An 18,852-nucleotide genomic window follows, 5' to 3' on the forward strand; every position below is an offset into this window, starting at 1 on the left:
CGAAAGGTTGTAGAATGATACTAATCGACAGGGTTCACCCTGACAACAAAGCTTCACACCAAATTTGATGCATACCAAAATCAAACTCATTCAAGATATTTTGTACCTTAACATATATTTTAAGTTTCACTGAAATCAGACAAAAATTGTAAGCTCTTGAAAGAGGGTCCATGATTTTCGTAGATATTTCACATTTTGCGTAAACGACAGGGGCCGTGAACCAAGAACTTCAGGTCTGATTGGCACCAAAATCGTACCCATTCAATACATTTTGGTCCTTAATGTTTCATCTGAATTGGACAAAAACAATGAGATCCCTTGAGGCCCACAAAAATCCATATTTCCCATTTTTCGTAAAAGGCAGGGGTCATGGTGGCATGATGGCATGATAGCACGGTAACCCCTTGTCTTTAAAATTGGTATGACAATGCGATCAGAAATGTCACGATTTGGTTATTTGGTTAAAGTCATATTTGAAACCGACTGGTGCAGAAAAGTAGGACGGTAAACCCCCATTTCACTTCATTTCTTATCATTTCTTCTTATCAATATTTCAATTACTTTTAATATCTCACTTAATTCTTGTATCTGTCCATCAATCCTTCGAAAACAAAATCAATGACATTCTTTTAAAATTACAAAAGAGGGCAGCAAGAACTATTCTTGATGCACCAATTGAAACTCCGCCCACCTCTTTATTTACTAAACTCGGTTGGCTTACCCTTATCCAGAGGATTCTTTGTAATAAAATTGTCTTATCATTCAAAATTATTACATTTAATACTCCACTTTATCTAAATTCCTATTTTGTTGAAAAATCTATTGTTTCCAAAACGGATATCTTGCTCCGTTCACAGACCAGTAAATCTTTTTTTCTTCAAAACTGCAAAACGGAATCCATGAAACGTACTTTTCATTATTCTGCATGTCTTTTATGGAACAATCTGCCTTTTGATATAAAGATGTGTAAAAATGTTGAAAATTTTAAGATTAAAATGAAAACTCATTTATTTTCCACACTGAATGAACCATAATATTCAACTGATGACATACTTATTATTTTTAACTTGCAACTGCATTCTATCTTATTTTGTGTGTAATTATAGTGTTCTTCTTATATTCTACTTGTATAATATATATGTTTTGTAGTTTGGGAGTGACTTCCCAAACTTCCCACTTTCAAATGCTATTGCATTTCAAATGATTTTGAATTTATCCTAATATTACATGTATATATGTCTTTGCAGCTTAGGAGGGACCTATGGAAGATTAGTTTCGGTTTTTTTGCAAACTAAATACGTTGCCTCATTAAATAAAGTTATTATTATTATTATTATTATTATTATCCTTGGTGAGAAATATTCAATGCATGACAGATGCCCCATTTCAGTAGACCTGTCGGTGAAAAAATGTAAGACGTTTAAAAAAACATATTTCATTTCATTTCTACGGAAGACCACTAGGGTCAATACTATGAAAAAAAAAATTATGCTTATCTTGTTATTACAAGATAGCTATCTCGTTATTACAAGTCGAAACGAATGAAAACAAAAACTGCCAAAAATCAAAATTTATTGAAATCTTCCGAAAAATGTAAAAAGCGTTTCGGGGCTTTAAGGAGAGCATGAAATTAAAGAATCGTGATATTATAAAACGATATCAATGCGAGTATGAAGTTGATGGGAACATGAAGCTAATGAGCGCATGAACTTTATGATTTTAAGGGGACTTGAAAATAACGAATTATATTACTGGGAGCATGACATGAATGTGCCAGTTTTGCAGTAGCGGCACCAAGGGGGTGGGGGCAGAACAGTAGAACGTTAAACTCCATTTCATTTCATTTCGTTTGACACCTGCCTCTCTGTTCGGATAAGCTAGTGATTTGGCGACACAGTATCTGGTCAGCTCTATTTATCTCGACGACCGGTGTCTGAAATACTGCCAGGTTGCAGTTCCGGCAATCTATTTCTCAAAATATCGTCGCGAAAATAATCAGAATATTTTTTCTTTTATTTCATTTGATTGACCCTAGTGGTCTTCCGTACATTTCATATTTCTGATTCACTTAAACATGCATTATGCAAGAGCTAAATCTGATTATTGCAAGTCTTAATTTAGGCTTCAGATGTTATAGAAATTATAAATTAGATCTTCATTTAAACAACAAGACCAAAATCAACTCTGTAGACCCACGGATGGCTCGGCTACAGCTCGGATTTAAATAGGATTTCACCAATTGATTAAATCAGATAAGGGGTAACCTGATGAAAATACGTCAGTTAGATCGAGGCTAAATGATAGAGTGTACTTAGAGAGGCCGCTGTAAAGCGTTTCCGTATGCCATTGAAAACTTTACTTGATAATCGAGATATGTAGGTGGAGTTAACGTCTGTCAATCAAACGTTCGGCGAAGGTGAAGATACATTTCGCTACCATTTCTAGGCAAATATTACAACGATGATAACTATGTTCAGAATAAAGTAATTTGACTGAATTTTTCAATATATTATTCTTTCATCGTCTACTTTTGAACTGTTATAGCAAGAATGACCAACTCTCTATAAATATCTCCCATAATGTATCTTTAAATTTATATCCTTATCGATCTTAATTCAAATGTCTGTTTGATATTTGAACAGCCGGATGGCTAAGTATTAAATGCCTTTTAATTACATTAAGTATTAATTTGTTCAGCTGTTTCCGCGAAAATGATAAATAACACATATTATAACAGGTGATACCTATGGAAATAGCCAATGAAAATTACGCGTACAGAGTTCAAACGAAAATGGGATTCGAATATTTAACAAAATATAAACCTAAACAATCGGATAATCGACGATGACTATGTACTTAAACCCATAATGTAAATGTTAATTAAAAAATTTGACCCTGTTTGATTATTATTACATAATGGGTTGAATGTGTTTTGAAAGCGTGTATGTAAATAATACTAATTGTTGTAATAATCCCTTATTATTACTTTATTTGAACTTTTATTTCATAATGTGCATTGGGCCACTTTTTCGAGTAGTTTTGTAATATACAGCTACGTTCAAGTACAGTTTGCAGACAAACGAAGCATACAACAAACAGCAGGTAAGTTGTTCATAACAACCAGATCACAATTAAATCCTCTAATAGTAAGTGCAGGTGGACTGCACCACACACAATTTACACAAAAAACAAATACATGGACAAGACATAATACGCAGAAATCACAAACAAACGAACAATTCAAATAAACAAGGGTTCTTCCCCTCAACAGAGTATTACATCAATAATAGACATTTTTAAAAGATAGCTGTGGTTAAACCGTTCTTAAAGAAGCTCTCACTCGATCGACATATACCAGGTCATTTCGGTTCAGCTTTATTTCAATAATTCGCTTGCGCGCACGGGTTTTAGCTGTAGGAGTACACGGAGAAACCCCACAAGGTTGGAAAGGCGACCCTACTCCTTCTCACGTACAAGCGGGGAAACGAAATCACACAACTTAACTCAATGATAGACCTCGTGATTTCACACACACGCGTTAAACCACTAAAGCTAACAATAATTCAACAGCTATTCAATCATGGTAATGCAGGTAAATTGTCTAATTATATAATCAGACCACGGTAGTTTGGATGTCCTCTTTCGAATAAGAGCGGGACACACGCGATCGGGTCTGTATTTCGACCGCCATTTTGGTAGTTAGAGCTACAATCTGATTAAAATACATTTTTTATATTTCGTTTTATACTTTCGATGGACTACATTACATGAAGATCTGACCGGTTGTAGTGATAGGTCGCGTCAGAGGTCATACGAGCGGCTTTTGACCCTATGACATCAGATATTTTATTAACCAATCAGCATTGATGTTTATAGTGGATTACCCACAGTTCCGTGCATCACACGCTAAAAGCTCGCCGTAACAGACCGTTTCATTGGCTAATCCCTCACATCATCGAGAACACGTCAATGATAACAACTTTTCCAGATCCTAGTGAAGTAAAGACAAGCAAAACGAAATTTTGAACTATAAAAAACGAAACGAAATATAATCTGTGTTCTAATCAGATTGTTAGAGCTACATACTGGCTCAAAAGAGAAATGGGAAATACAGATGTAGTATAAACAAGAGGCGAGTTACATTTGCTTCGCTCCCTTCTTGAGAATAATAAGATAAGAGTTAAGATGAAATAAAGCACCGTGGCGTAAAAACAGGTTAACCGGAGGAACAGGTGTATAACCTCTCACTCATAACAGTAAATATAAACAGCAGCTATATATAAACAATTAAACATGTACGTAAACAAATACTACACAGTCAACCAAGTTAACAAGTTTAACAGGAAGACACGCCCTGTTATGGTGTTCCAAAATCTCTACCGATCAAATTGCTTATCTTTGTGTAGCCTAAGCAGAAAACGCTCATTGCCGAACTCATTTCAGGCATTCACTAAAACATCACGTATACCAAGTTTGAACATTCTATATAGAAGCCGAGTTATTATGTCCCCAAAAGTGTAACGGGCGTACATTGACGCCAAAACTAAGAAGTTATCGAAAATCACTGAAAAACAAGAACAAAAACCTTCTTCCTTTTAATGAGGTAAACAATTCTTAAAAATTTCAGAAAAATATGTAAGGTTCTCGAAATTATTATTTCGTAATGAAGAGGAATAAGTCTGGAAATTAAACATTCGAAACAATGATTGATTTGCACCTCAAGTCCTTCCATTGAATGAGTTAAATATCTCTTAAAAATTTCAGAAGATATGTAAGGTTCTTAAAATATTTCGTAATGAATGAGAATAAGTCTGGAAGTTAAACATCCGACACAATGATTGATTTGCACCTAATGCCCTTCCTTTGAATGAGTTAAATAACTCTTAAAATTTTCAGAAAGATTATGTAAGGTTCTTAAACTATTAAACTGAATGAGAATAAGTCTGGAAGTTGAATATCCGACACAATGATTGATTTGCACCTCGTGTCTTTCTGCTATAATATTGCTCCCCTTTCTCCAAGAAAAACATTGTCTATAAACAGCAGGAAGCATATTCGTGATATACGAGGAAATAATCCATATATTTGTCCTACTTCGCTCATTGATATGTTGTTCACATTTTCTTGTTAGCTTGAAATTGCGACTAAGCTATTGTCGATTCAATAAATGTAAAATTGATTCACAAAATTAATATTTATTTGGATAATAGCACGCTTTGTTAAGGGCCGTAACTAGTTCAGAGCAACGAGGGTGCCCCCCCCCATCGCCCCGCCTACCTAGTTACGGGCCTGGCTTTGTTACATCAAAGAATTGGAATACTAATTTTACATTATTCTATTGCTAGTGTTACAGACTTATGATTTAGAGCTAAAGCGCACGAGTTAGAAGAATTGCAATTCTTTTGTTGTCATCTCTCTATAGTTTTCTAGTTATTAACGAGTAGAAAACTACTTTTCGATGTCCCGAGATTCGATTACAGTATATAGTGTGCACATTTTGAGACAGCTCTGTTAACCCCAGAAGATCAGTGCTTCGATTTTCGATAAAAACTGAAATGAATGAAAGGGGATTTAAAGGCTCAATACCACTCTTGTTGTAACTGAATAATATGTCCCAATCTTTATTCTGGTCAACAAATTGTACTATTTTAGAATATTTCAATTAATTGATGATACAAATTTCATCTTAACACACTTTATTTAAAATTTTTGAAAAATTCAACATCAAATTCATTTGAAACATCTAACGTAAACCTTTTCAAATGAAACTTCGATTTAAAAATATTTTCGAACCCTCTGGACAAGTAAAATAGGATGAAATGGATAATTTACACAACAGGTAGGACACTTAAACATCTAGTACTTAGATAGAGATATTATTTATTTTCTGGAGCTTTCAAGCCAGCAAGAGTGTTATTGTCCCTTTAACTTCTTACTATTATGCTAATGAAAACAGGTATGCGTCGTGGAATGCACTCTTCAAATTCCAACTGCCAAGAATTAATTTACGTGCACGCCATTGTGTACACGGATCTTCTGTTTTCGTCCTATCAGAACGACGGATCCTCTGTTTTCGTCCAATCAGAACGACTAGACATTGTTTTTCGCCCGGACCACCTCCCTACACAACTGACAGTGGGAAAACACTATGAATAAATGCCTATGTTTGACTTACTTTGAACATGCTTTTACTCTATATACTCTTCAAAAGGATATTCAGAAACAATACAAAACTGCGGAAATGCGCTGCTGTCTTTATTAGAGGTAACCAGTGTATGTTAATAACAGGCCAATTACCTACACATGAACATAAACAGTTCATATATGGCTTATCTGACGGAGCCATTTCACTCGCAAAAAGATACACTGTCAAAAGTGAAAATAGACGTTATTGATATTTGTCTTAATAATGAGTAATTGCTCCACCAATCCTCAGACATTTAGCAATTCGTCGTGGCATGCTTCTAATCAACCGTCCCATCACGATTTGGGGCAATTTGACCCACCCCTCGTACAGTGCCACGGCCAATTCTTGCAGTGTTGTCGGTTGACGTTGACGTCGACGAACACGTCTCCCGATCATGTCCCAGACATGCTCTATAGGGGAAAGGTCAGTACTCATGGCTGGCCAAGGCATATGGACAATATGGTGACGCTGGAGGTAGTCATTCACGACACGATCGCGGTGGGCACGAGCATTATCATCTTGAAAGATGAAATGTCGACCTGCACGTTGAGCAAAGGGCAGAACTATCGGTGCCAGGATGTGGTCACGGTAGTACATAGGCGTAGGGGCTCGATGACAGTTAGGGGGGCAGAACCCGAAATGCCCGAAAAAATTTCGAGTTTACAGACTGACTCGGAATTCCAATCAATCGTTTACAGTCCTCGAAGACGGGACCGTTAGGAGTAAATTTTGAAAATTTAACTGCCGCAAACGCGTTTTCCCGATATTTCAGCCAGTGAACAAAGCAACTTCAAGCGGTCTAATATAGCCTAATTAAGGTGGATGACTCGGAATTCCAATCAATCGTTTACAGTCCTCGAAGACGGGACCGTTAGGAGAAAATTTTGAAAATTTAACTGTCGCAAACGCGTTTTCCTGCTATTTCAGCCGGTGAACAAAGCAACTTTAAAGTGGTCGAATATATATTATAGCCTTATTAAGGTGGCTGACTCGAATTCCAATCAATCGTTTACAGTCAACGAAGACGGGACCGTTGGGAGAAAATTTTGAAAATGTAACTGCCGCAAAAGCGTTTTCCTGTTATTCCAGTCTGTGAATACAGCAACTTCAATTTGGTCCAATATAGCCTACCTGGCTGACCCGAATTCCAAACAACCAATCAATCGTCGCGCGGTATATGGAGGCCTCACCCTCCCGGAGAAAAATTTGAAAATTTAATCACCGTAAATGCGTTTTCTGCTATTCTAGCCCGTGTAAGCAACTCCAAAAGAATCCAATGGTTTTGTAACTGAAATCCCACTCTGAATTCTAACCATCCAATCAGACTGTTGCATCTGCATTCACAAATAATAATCGATGCCTGAAAAATGTCGCACAAAGTAGAGTGGCTCCAGACAAAATGTTTTAATCCATAGTCAATTCAGTACAAATTCGTGATATTCAATTACAAGAAAAGCAAAATTAGTGTTTTATTAGGGCTCGATGACAGTTAGGGAAGCAAAACTAGAAATGCCCGAAAAATTTCGGATTTATAGACAGCGGCGCCGGTTTTCTTTGAGAGGCGAATGACCCGCCAAGAAAATTTTGGAATATTTGACGGTCGCAAACGCGTTTTACTGCTAGTTTCCTCTGCCGCTTTCCGGCCCGATGCCCGTTTTTCGGGGAATACCTATTTTCGGGCAATACCGTTTTTTCGGGCATACCTATCATAAGAGAGCTTCGGGCATATTTTCGGGCATATGCAGTGGACAAGAAAAAAACGAGAAAATACTTTTCGGGCAGTGTTGATCTCATAGAAATAAGTTAGTTATATTTTTTCTCTAAACGTTAATAGAAAAAAAAGGTCGTCGAATTGACCCCTCCTTGAACAATATGCAAGTCCTTTCTACCAGTCATGGTGATCCTTCCCCACACCATAACAGACCCTAGCCCGTATCTGCTATGCTGTCTGACGTTAACGTTAGCATGACGCGTATTTACACGCCTCCAAACGCGAGCACGCCTATCGGTGAAATCCAGAGTAAATCTGGACTCATCTGAGAACATTACACGCTTACCCCAATTTCTACGCTGCTTACAACATTGACGCCTGTTTGCTATGTGCTGGCAAGCTAATGGAGGCACAACACGCGGTCGTCGTGCATACAAATGGACTGCATGTAACCGGTTTCTAATCGTTTGGGGTGTAACTCGAATTCCTGTAACTTGGTACAAGTTTACAGAAAGCTGATTGTCCGTTTGTCCTCGATTTCGCAGGACTTGTGTACGAATGTATCGATCCTGGGCTTGTGTAGAGGCCCCAGGACGTCCCGAACGATGTCCATCATCAACATTGTGTGTTTCTTGGTATACCGGTTCCACAGTATGTTGATCACAGACTGTGACACATTAAGCATGTTGCCTACTGCTCGCTATGTAGAACCCATTTGAAGCATGCCGATAGCACGTAAACGTTCATCATGTTGAAGAAGTCTCATTGCAAATTAAACGTAACACACTAAAGCAAAGATACGCTAAACAGTAAATCTTATGCAAGAACCGATAGGAAAGCAAACATGGATAGGATAAACCAGCACGTGGCAGTTTTCATCAACCCTTCCTTGAAGTGTCAAATTTGAAAATGAACCCCTCCCACGTGTATGGCACTATTGCGTGTCACACGTGCAGCTCAGTGGTTCTGTTGGTGCGATAAGTTCTTCATCTGTGAACATACTCTCAAAGCATGTCAAGTGTCCATGACTATTTATCATATCACAACTTGCATAGGTATTTGCATTTCAATATCCCCTACTTTTTTTGAAGAGTATATATAGAAAGGCAGTTACATTTAAAATATGTTTTATTTTTGTCACGTTCATTTAGACGGCAACGCATTACAAATGTTACAAATGGCGCTTGAAAGCATACGGTGCAGGTTTTTGTGTACATCTAGGGGCGTCATCACAACTGACGCCCGAGAGCATTGGGTAGACGTTATCGGGTACATCTAGGAGCCCCATCAGAGGCACGCTGCGGCCTCCGATCGAGGGTAGGACACTATTTGTGGGGGGGGGGGTGGATATCAGTGCCGTGAAATTTTGGTTGCACGTGTTAGAATCGATCGGAGCCATGACATACCATACATTGACACTTGGTTGAGGGATTATAATTATTTCTCTGTTTTACATTGTGCTCTTTTGAGAGAAATTATCTCTCTGTTGTAATCCAAGCTTAGGATTTTTGTTGTGGATTATTACCAGCACGGATTATAGTGGTTCAAGGATTATTCATCCTGTCAGTTTTGGATCACCAAGATCCTGTGTAACTTTCTGATGAGTACGGAAATGCCGAGAAGATATCTGGTCGAGAGATTGTAACAATTGTTCACCACACACACAAATGCAATTTTCATGTCAGTATGGTTGATAGATTATTTGGGGGGTCACATAGGTACACACCTATACCCCATTAAGAAATCTCATGGAATTCGAACGTTATCACCATTTACGGTTTCTTTTGTTATTTAGCATTTATGAGGCGGCCTACCCACTCAGCACGCCGCTGGGCCCATTATAAATGGCGCCCGAGAGCATAGGGTATACTGTTTCTTAAATATTGGATATTAGGAGATCATATTTACGCGATAGATAACAAGACCACTATTAATTGAAGTGGACCAAAAATTCGTGCTTCTAATGTCGAAGATTTATTTATTCGTACCCTCCATTTAGACGTGTAATATAGAACCATCTCGATAGAATATAATATTATGGATGGATCAATACCCCCATCAGACAGGGTTGTGTGTTATCTTTAATCGTCTGTGTTGTGCAATATTTACCGTGCTTATACACATGTGACGTCATCCTTTGATGTCGGTCCAAGTCCTATATACGGCCATGATGTTGGCCCACAATTATGTGAAATAACAGTAAGGGCAAAGTGACAATCGCACATTATTATACAAGATGATGGCAATATTCGGTGACTGCGAGTAAAGGCACTTATTCTGCTGTGCTAGATGAGTCGACAGCGGTGCCCGATACTCCGAACCCATGTAGGTGGGGGTCCGACAAAACGTCGAAATTTCGAGTTTAATTCGACTTTTGCATACAACAATCAATTTTCGTACATAAGTCGACCGACCTTAGATATCTTCAAAAACCCAGGATGGGAATGAAATTATTATATCTGAAAAGGTAAAGAAGCGTCATCAGAAACACAGAACAATTTAAACAAACATTCATAAGAATTTAGCAACCGATTAAACGCACACGATATAGATTTATGACTGTCAGTATTAATAAATGGTTGTGTAGGTCCCTGATTCATTAGTCTTTATTTTCCCTAATATATTATTATATATAATATATGGTTAATTTTATTCTGATATTATTAAAGCATCCGAGTGACTTAGCCGCCAACTTGGTCTACACAACCGCTTATTTTTCCATAAATAGTCATATATACCCAGCCAAATTAAAAACTTGACACTGATGAATTTCAACAATTTTTTTTTCTGGTAAGTCAAATAAATTTTAAAGTGTTTCTAACGATAGTAAGTAGTAAGAAGCCTTTAATTTCATAAAATTATAAAGTCACGTGGATCACGTGACTTTTGAGCATATATAGATGAAAAACCTGAAAAACACGTGCAAACACAAACTCGTGAGGTCAATCGATGCAAGTTTGCTTAAACTGAACACGCACACGTAACTTGAACTGGAAAAACAAATTATAATTGTTATTTTCATCTTTGTTAGAAAATGCCGCGCCTTTCAAATGTAGAACGTCTGCGTGCTATAGGTAGGCTCTATGCTGGTCAGTCTGCGGTCACTGTTGCAAGAGCCTTTAATTGTTCACGCCAGACAATAATTAATCTTAGAATGAGAGTGCTTCAAACTGGAACTATTGCCGACCGCCCAAGGGCGGGAGCGCCACGTGTGACGTCACTCCAGGAAGACCAAGCAATACGATTACGTCATCTTAGAAACAGATTTGTCACTGCAACCTCCACAAGTAGAGAGATGTTTGGTGGAAGGGTAACTGCACAAACTGTTCGAAATCGCTTGCAGTCTGCTGGTCTTCGAGCTCGGAGGCCCTATAATAGACCAATATTGACACCTCTTCATCGCCGTAACCGACTTGTGTGGGCCACAAGACACATAAGATTTACTCAAAGACAGTGGAATTCGGTTGTCTTTAGTGACGAATCTCGATTCACTTTGAGATTTGCCGATGGCAGGGTCCGAGTGTACCGCAGACGAGGTGAACGTTACACTCAAGTATGCGTCAGAGAAGTTGACCGATTTGGTGGCGGCAGCGTCATGGTTTGGGGTTCTTTTTGTGCACATGGACGTTCTCCTCTTGTTGTTGTCCAAGGGAACTTAAATGCTGTCCAGTACAGGGATCCGATTTTGCAACCTGTTCTTCTCCCGTTTGTGCAAAGACATGGGCCTGGACTAACGTTTCAACAAGACAATGCTCGACCCCATACAGCAATTGCTACCCAGAATTTTTTTTAATAAATGCCGGTGTCCAAGTCCTGGATTGGCGGTCGCTTAGCCCCGACCTTAGTCCTATTGAACACATCTGGGACGAACTGGGTCGACGTGTTCGTCAGCAAGTGAATCCACCACTGACGTTGCAGGACCTTCAACATGCTCTTGCTGAGCAGTGGCGACGTCTTCCTCGGGTAGTGTTTACTAATGTTCTGTGATCCATGAGAAGACGTTGTGTGGCAGTACGAGACGCTAGAGGAGGCCACAACCGTTACTAAACACTTTATTCCGATTGTTCTCCAAGTCTGTGAATTTCATTTTGGGGGGTACTGTGACAACACGAACGTTATCAATGTCAAGGACTTTCGGCGAGACGTATTCTTGCTTTCTGTTGATGTCAAGGTCGTCTGTGCACAACATAACACTAAAATAGTTGCCTTAAACCAAATATTAAAAATCTAGTCCCAAAAACCCCGAGTGTCAAGTTTTTAATTTGGCTGAGTATATATGCCCAATTATATTGCTGTGTCGCAGCTGACTGTCCCGACATAGAGGGATGTGGATAGATGTCATAGATTTCCGCGAAGAACATTCTATAGGTGATAAAACATACATTTTTTAAAAATCAAAATATAAGATAGGTTGACCCATGCACCTACAAAAATACAGTCACCCGCTGATAGTTCGAGACTACCACTGAAGCGTGCACATTCGCCGTGTCGAGGCCAACTTTCTGACAGTATGATACTATAAATAGCCATGGCACGTGCAATTCTCTACAAATCTATCAATTATTACAGCCGTAAAAAATTATTGTTGACGATTTTGAATAGCAGTAAAATTAAGCTTCTTGGTTATTACAGCAGATTTAGAAATTACGTTCGTTTCATTTTATAAATCGCTTTATCATTAACTGTACCGTTAAGAGCGGCATCTTTTGGTTTAGTACAAATAATATCTCTGAAACACTCGGGTTAGACAGGAACATGATACTAGCAGTAGTTTCATTTTACAAGGTTCTTAAAACAATTGTTGAGCTAGCTAACGTGCTCATTTCTAAATTCAATTTCTTGTTCTAGCTTTCTGTTATGTTTTGTAAAAAAGTAGTCTTGATTATCCCGACCTGTCAATCAGCCGTAGAATGGTCGATAGACTGGATAAGCGAGACTAATTTCCAAACAAGGGCACGTAACAGTGTCTGGATGTTATGGACGACACATGGAACCAGTTTTCAGTCTATTATTTATAGATGATTAATGGTCATAGGTTATTAAGTACAACATGATCGTTTATTTAGTGACTATAATTGTGTGAAACTGATTTGAGGCTTGGCATATATATAAATATTGTGGCGAAATTGTCGAGATATATGGAGATATTTATTTATGGCGGGTCACCCTATTTAAAGATACACCAGATAAAAGCGCTGTTAAACATATTTCAATTGCATACTCTTTCAAAAATCAGAGGGGTAATGTGAAAAAACAAAATTTAAACAATAATATTTAGGAGGAAAAAACGGTTTTGCCTTTTACCCGGCAAAATAAAGTGCCCGAAATTCCATGACTATTTGGTCTGGAGCCATTCTGGATTGTGTGACAGTTTTCGGGCATGGATCGTTGTATCATTAATTTTTCGGGAATCGAAATTTCTTTAAATTGACTAATGGATAAAACATTTAAAACCAGTGTAACTTAAATTCAGTGTAAAATCAGTGAAATTTAAAATCCGAGTTAAATTGGTGTAAAATCAGTGCAAGTGCGACATGTGTTTCGGCATAATTTGTTTCATCAGTGAAATTTCTGATGTCATGTGAATGCAAAGACAACAGCCTGATTGATTGATTTGTCGATTGATTGGAGTACAGATGTTATCATTAACATGGACCACTTTCAGGTTGCTGTATTCACGGCTTGTAATTTCCCAAAAAATTCTGGGGGTGACAGGCCCCCACAAATCGCTCGACGGCGCGTTTCACGACTACGACACTCGACGGTGACCTTGAATTAAAAGACATCGAAAACTATTTAAAAGACATAGTACAATAAAGGTCATATCTTACGAAGTTATCACTGGTCTTGTGGGAAAAATGCCATTTTAAATTTGACAGCCATTTTGAAAGAAATGCCCTGCGCCATACCTGTGAAAAGTACACTTTTTCCGCCATTTCGCTTCTATAAGCAGTTTGTGTTTGAAAAATATAAAAAGACATTATTTATTCCCCTAACATTAACGCTTATTGGGAATACGTCACCGAAACTAGAATAAAGACTTGTTTACAAAAACATTCTAAAGAGTGAAAACTGACATATTATTTCAAACTTTATTACATGTCTGTTTAAAGAAATACTTTAGATAAGCCGGCCGATACCCCATCTCCGCAATTTGTTCATTCTTTAGGTATAGTGCCCGTTTCCACCGACAATGATATCGCAAACAAGTGTTCAATCTATAAAAGCATACATTCCTACTAAATGCTCTTTAGTCAAGTAAAACAAAATTCACAACTATGCGGGAGGTGGGGTGAGTAAACACATCCACCCGATTAGATTTTATTACATACTTCGAGAAGGTATTTGTTGAGTAATAAAACCTTCTAGTAGTTTATCGAGGGCTGGCCGTCCTTACCGCACGGTACAAATAAAACCTTCTAGTAGTTTATCGAGGTTCGGGTGCTTCCGGAGTCCAAAATGGCCGCTTTATATAAATGAGAATTTAGGGATAACTAACCCGAACCCTAACCCTAACCCTTTTTAAAAGACTAAACTTGGTTCTAATTTAGTTTTTACTTCTCTTAAAAGGGTTAGGGTTTGGGTTAGTATTCCCCTAAATACTCATTTGTATAAAGCGGCCATTTTGGTATGAGTTCTGGCTTGTTCTGGAATTTGTTGCTTCTAGTGGTGATAATATTTGTACCATGCGGTAAGGACGGCCAGCCCTCGATAAACTACTACTGTCTAAACCGTGGTAAATTATAAACGGATTTCGTCGATTGTGAACAAACTAATGAACAAACTATTAAAAACTTGCCTATGTGTTTGAAATCACCACCGGTTGAATAAAATCCATTGCACAATTGAATACCCCAACGAAAAAAAATATTCTCTCTTGTAAAGTCAATGTTCATCATAACATTGTACATGGCGCGTGATGAGCTGAACCATCTCAATATGTTGAAGGGGGCAATGATGGTTGACAAATTTTGACAATCACATGTGCTGCAATCACAACAACGCGCGACCTTTCCGATCGTTGAGTTTGGGCGACAAAAATGGCAATTGAAGACAATAAAATTAATTTGGAAACAATTGATTGTCTGTCTACTAAATTTTTATTCACAATGAATATATCACCGATTACACAAATACGCGTAAATATTGCTTTTCACGTCACCATCACCTCATAATTGTAAAAACCCTGTGTTAGTGTGTATTATATATATTTTAATAAATTATATTAGGCCCTACATCCCTGTCAATTATATGCAACTCTGTGGCTAACATTTATAAATAAACATACTTTATTCCATAAACTATGAAAAAAGGCCGATAATTAAACCGATGTGCGCTATGATTTGTTATTGATAATAATTTTTAGTATTTATATATAAAAAAAATAATAACGTTATACCTATTCAATGATTCAATGGCTTCGGCTATTAATTTTGCCGAGGCAAATGTATTGCGGCTACAGTCGATTGCCGAGGCTAATTGACAGGACTGCTTAAGTTCATCGGGAAATATTAAAGGAATGTCGTTCTTTTTTGTTCAGCACCTGTGTTCAAAAGAAATAATCCCACCCAACTCTCTAACCAAATAATTAATATACAAGACGGAAACAAAATAACGGACTACGGGCGTATTTATGTTTGTAAACGCCCAAACTCATTAATGAGTCCGAGGGCAATAGCTTATTCATACACAAAATTTGAATTGTCGTAAAAGAGCCAAACACCGTTACGATAGACAAACCTTGCTGATACCCCCTTATACGAAATGATCTGTCCCGATTAGCTTCCATTTTGATTTCTCAATGGCAAAGTTTGTGATGAGTTCAATTTTACAAGAGAGAACTTTTTTATTCGCTGGGATATTTAGTTGTACACTGGATTTTATTTAACCGGAGGTAATTTCAAACACACGGGTAAGTTTATAATAACCAAAGTCAAGTAGTTTGTTCTTAATCGAAGAAATCCGTTTATAATTTACGATGGTTCAGATAGTAGAAGGTTTTATTTTATGATCAGTAGTGGAATACCGCGTTTTATCAGTGAAATAAACGTGTTATTCCACTGGCTAGTAGTAGTCCATGTTGTTTTTACCTATAATGATTGTAAAATCATAAAATAAATAGAACATTTGTCGTTTTGTCGTGAATAACATATTTTATTTCATCTCTAAGCAAGAAAACGTTTATATTTTCACTCATGCTACGCATTCGTGAAAATATAAGTTTTCTTGCTTCTCGATTAAATAAAATATGTTATTCACTCTAAAACGATAAATATCCTCTATTTATTACTCAACAAATACCTTCTCGAAGTATGTAATAAATCTAATCGGGTGACACATCTTAACAAATCTTAATACGCTAAATAGAGAAAAGAACAAGTTACCCTGACAAATACGTAAGACGATATGAACATCAACCAATAAGTTATATAATGTGATTCAACTGAAAGGTGATATTATATATCCATCGGTGATTTTTATTAAAAATCTACATTCAAGTTAGTTTTATATGAGCTGAATAAACTATATGATTTATTTCCATTAAAACATCTATAGGTGGTTAACAGTGTGTAACCAAAAACTTTACTGGGATATTTATTATTGCCAACATTTTAATGTACCTATCGCATCAAGATATATAAAGCGCGTTAAAATTTATAGTCCAGTCAATACATGTTTGACATTAAACAAATTGCAATAAAATAACTATTCGTTTTATCTACGCGGAACATATTTCTTAATAACATATCAAAAGTAAAGAAACGTCCACTGAACGAAAATTCGAAAAATGTTATAAACATATTCGAAAAAAACTTAACTCGAATTCTAACGTCAACATGGCGGAATGACGTCCAGCAATGTAGAGGAATTTTTTCTAATCATCGACTATAAGAGACATTAATCTTATTCAGGTGAGCTACACAGTGATTCATAAAACGGTCATACGCAATGTGCATGTCGAGCAAGGCGCTGATGTTAATGTCGCCCATGGGCAATAATTACCGCTCAAATACGGCACCCTTGGTATGAAAATTACGTAACTTTAGTCTGTACGGTCAGGTTTTTTTTTATGTTAAAATAGGTTTCTTATCGTGATGTATGGATAACTTTAAAAAAAAATAATTGAGAATTAGGGCTAAAATACACAGACCGTGTTTTCTGCTGATTTGAAGTCACGTGATCACGTTCAGTTATTTATGTATGGAACATTGTTGTTGTCATAAAAAAACTGGCGAAAGTTGCCAGATAAAGCCATCTTAGATTTTGCATATTTTATATCACAGATTAACGTAATGTGGCCTGTTTAATGAATTTTACCATTTGCCAAGGAAACAGGGTTCAGAAATAGAAAAACTTCGTATAGTGAATATGGCTTCAAATCTCATAAAATCAGAAATTAAATCTATGAAACTTGAAAAGGAATCATATCCAACACCTGAGGAGATGTTATCTATGTAGAACAGAACCTAGAATTCCTTCCTCAAACACTGAGATTTTTACTGAAAGTTCTTTTCGTAGGTAAAGATGCTGATCTGCAGATTGCATCAATTGGACAAGCAATTATTCAAACCACAGGACCCCGGGTATTGATTGCGTCAATGCAAATCGGACTTGGTATACATATGCATCATCAGTTTGCTTCCAGATTTCTTCCTACTTAGAAGTTAAGAAATTCGAGTTAAATGCGGCAGCCTCCCACGGTATAGAGATACTTGGATGCATTCCTGGAAACTTCGTTCAGTTTGTTTCAGATAATGGGACCAAAACGTGAGGACTCTTGACGGATTTAATACCTTCCATAGGAACAAATGAATTTAAATCTGTACCTCAACACAGCCCGTCTATGGAAAGTATAGCATCCATTGGTAGAATTGGTATCCATTTCAACAGGTCAGAATAGAATGGTTTATCTGCCCTCACATATGACGAGCTGGAAGATTTCATGGTCGTTGAAATCACCAGGATCTGGATTTCGTTAATTGCTTAAAATGGTGTATGCCTCCAACGCTGTGAACCACATGATGACCGGCGACGCTACTGCAAAAGCAATCAGGGTACATTTTCTTGTCGATGCAGCCCTCAATGCCATTATTGTTTCTAGGACATTTGGTCATCCACTTCCTACTAATTCCCTAGGTTAACTAGTAATCAGGATCAACAAAATGAGGCTGATGTTCCAAAACACAGCAAAGAACCAATCTTCAATGAAGACCTAGTAAAGGCAGCTGAGATAATGGAGAGATTGTTGAATGGTCAACTGTCTGATGAAGAGGTGTGTCAGGATGGAATCTTTAACAGGATTGAAAATAAACTGAATACAAGAACTCTCTGAAAGAGAGGAGACCGCGTGCACTGTGGCTACAATACAAGAACATGATTGATATCCTGAGAAGATTTATCAAAGCTGAAAGACTAGGAAACTGTCAACTGCATCTTCAGCCATTGTCAAACATGCTCCCCTAGTTTTGTGCCTCTGGTCAGACCCTGTATGCAAAATCAGCGAGAATTTCCTTGTGGATCTGGAAAGCTCCGGGGATGCCTGTTTGCCTGACAATGCAAGCATTGAAACTTTTCGCAGTTCTCCCGTGGCCTCCCCATGGGTCCACATGGCTCGCTATGCCTCAGGAGCTCCCCTTGGACAGCGGGCAACCTGTTCCCGACGCCCCCTAGCCTCATCAATTTCTATCGGTCGTACACCCGCAAGGCAAAAATTGCCCAGTGGTACCTACGCATTATATAAGACAATTGTCACTACTTGAAATTGCGCGACACACGTAAGATACACCCTTATTAAATCCGGGCTTCTGAACATCGTTACAGTCCTGGATTTAGTTCAAAAAGTGTGTATTCAGATGTGTGCCATCGATATACACCATATACAAACGTATCCCCCCCCCCAACACACACACAGACAGGGGCGACGGCAATATACGTCTACATTATGAATGTGGAC

The sequence above is a fragment of the Patella vulgata genome, chromosome 3, assembly GCF_932274485.2.
Source record: "Patella vulgata chromosome 3, xgPatVulg1.2, whole genome shotgun sequence".
NCBI lineage: Eukaryota > Metazoa > Mollusca > Gastropoda > Patellidae > Patella > Patella vulgata.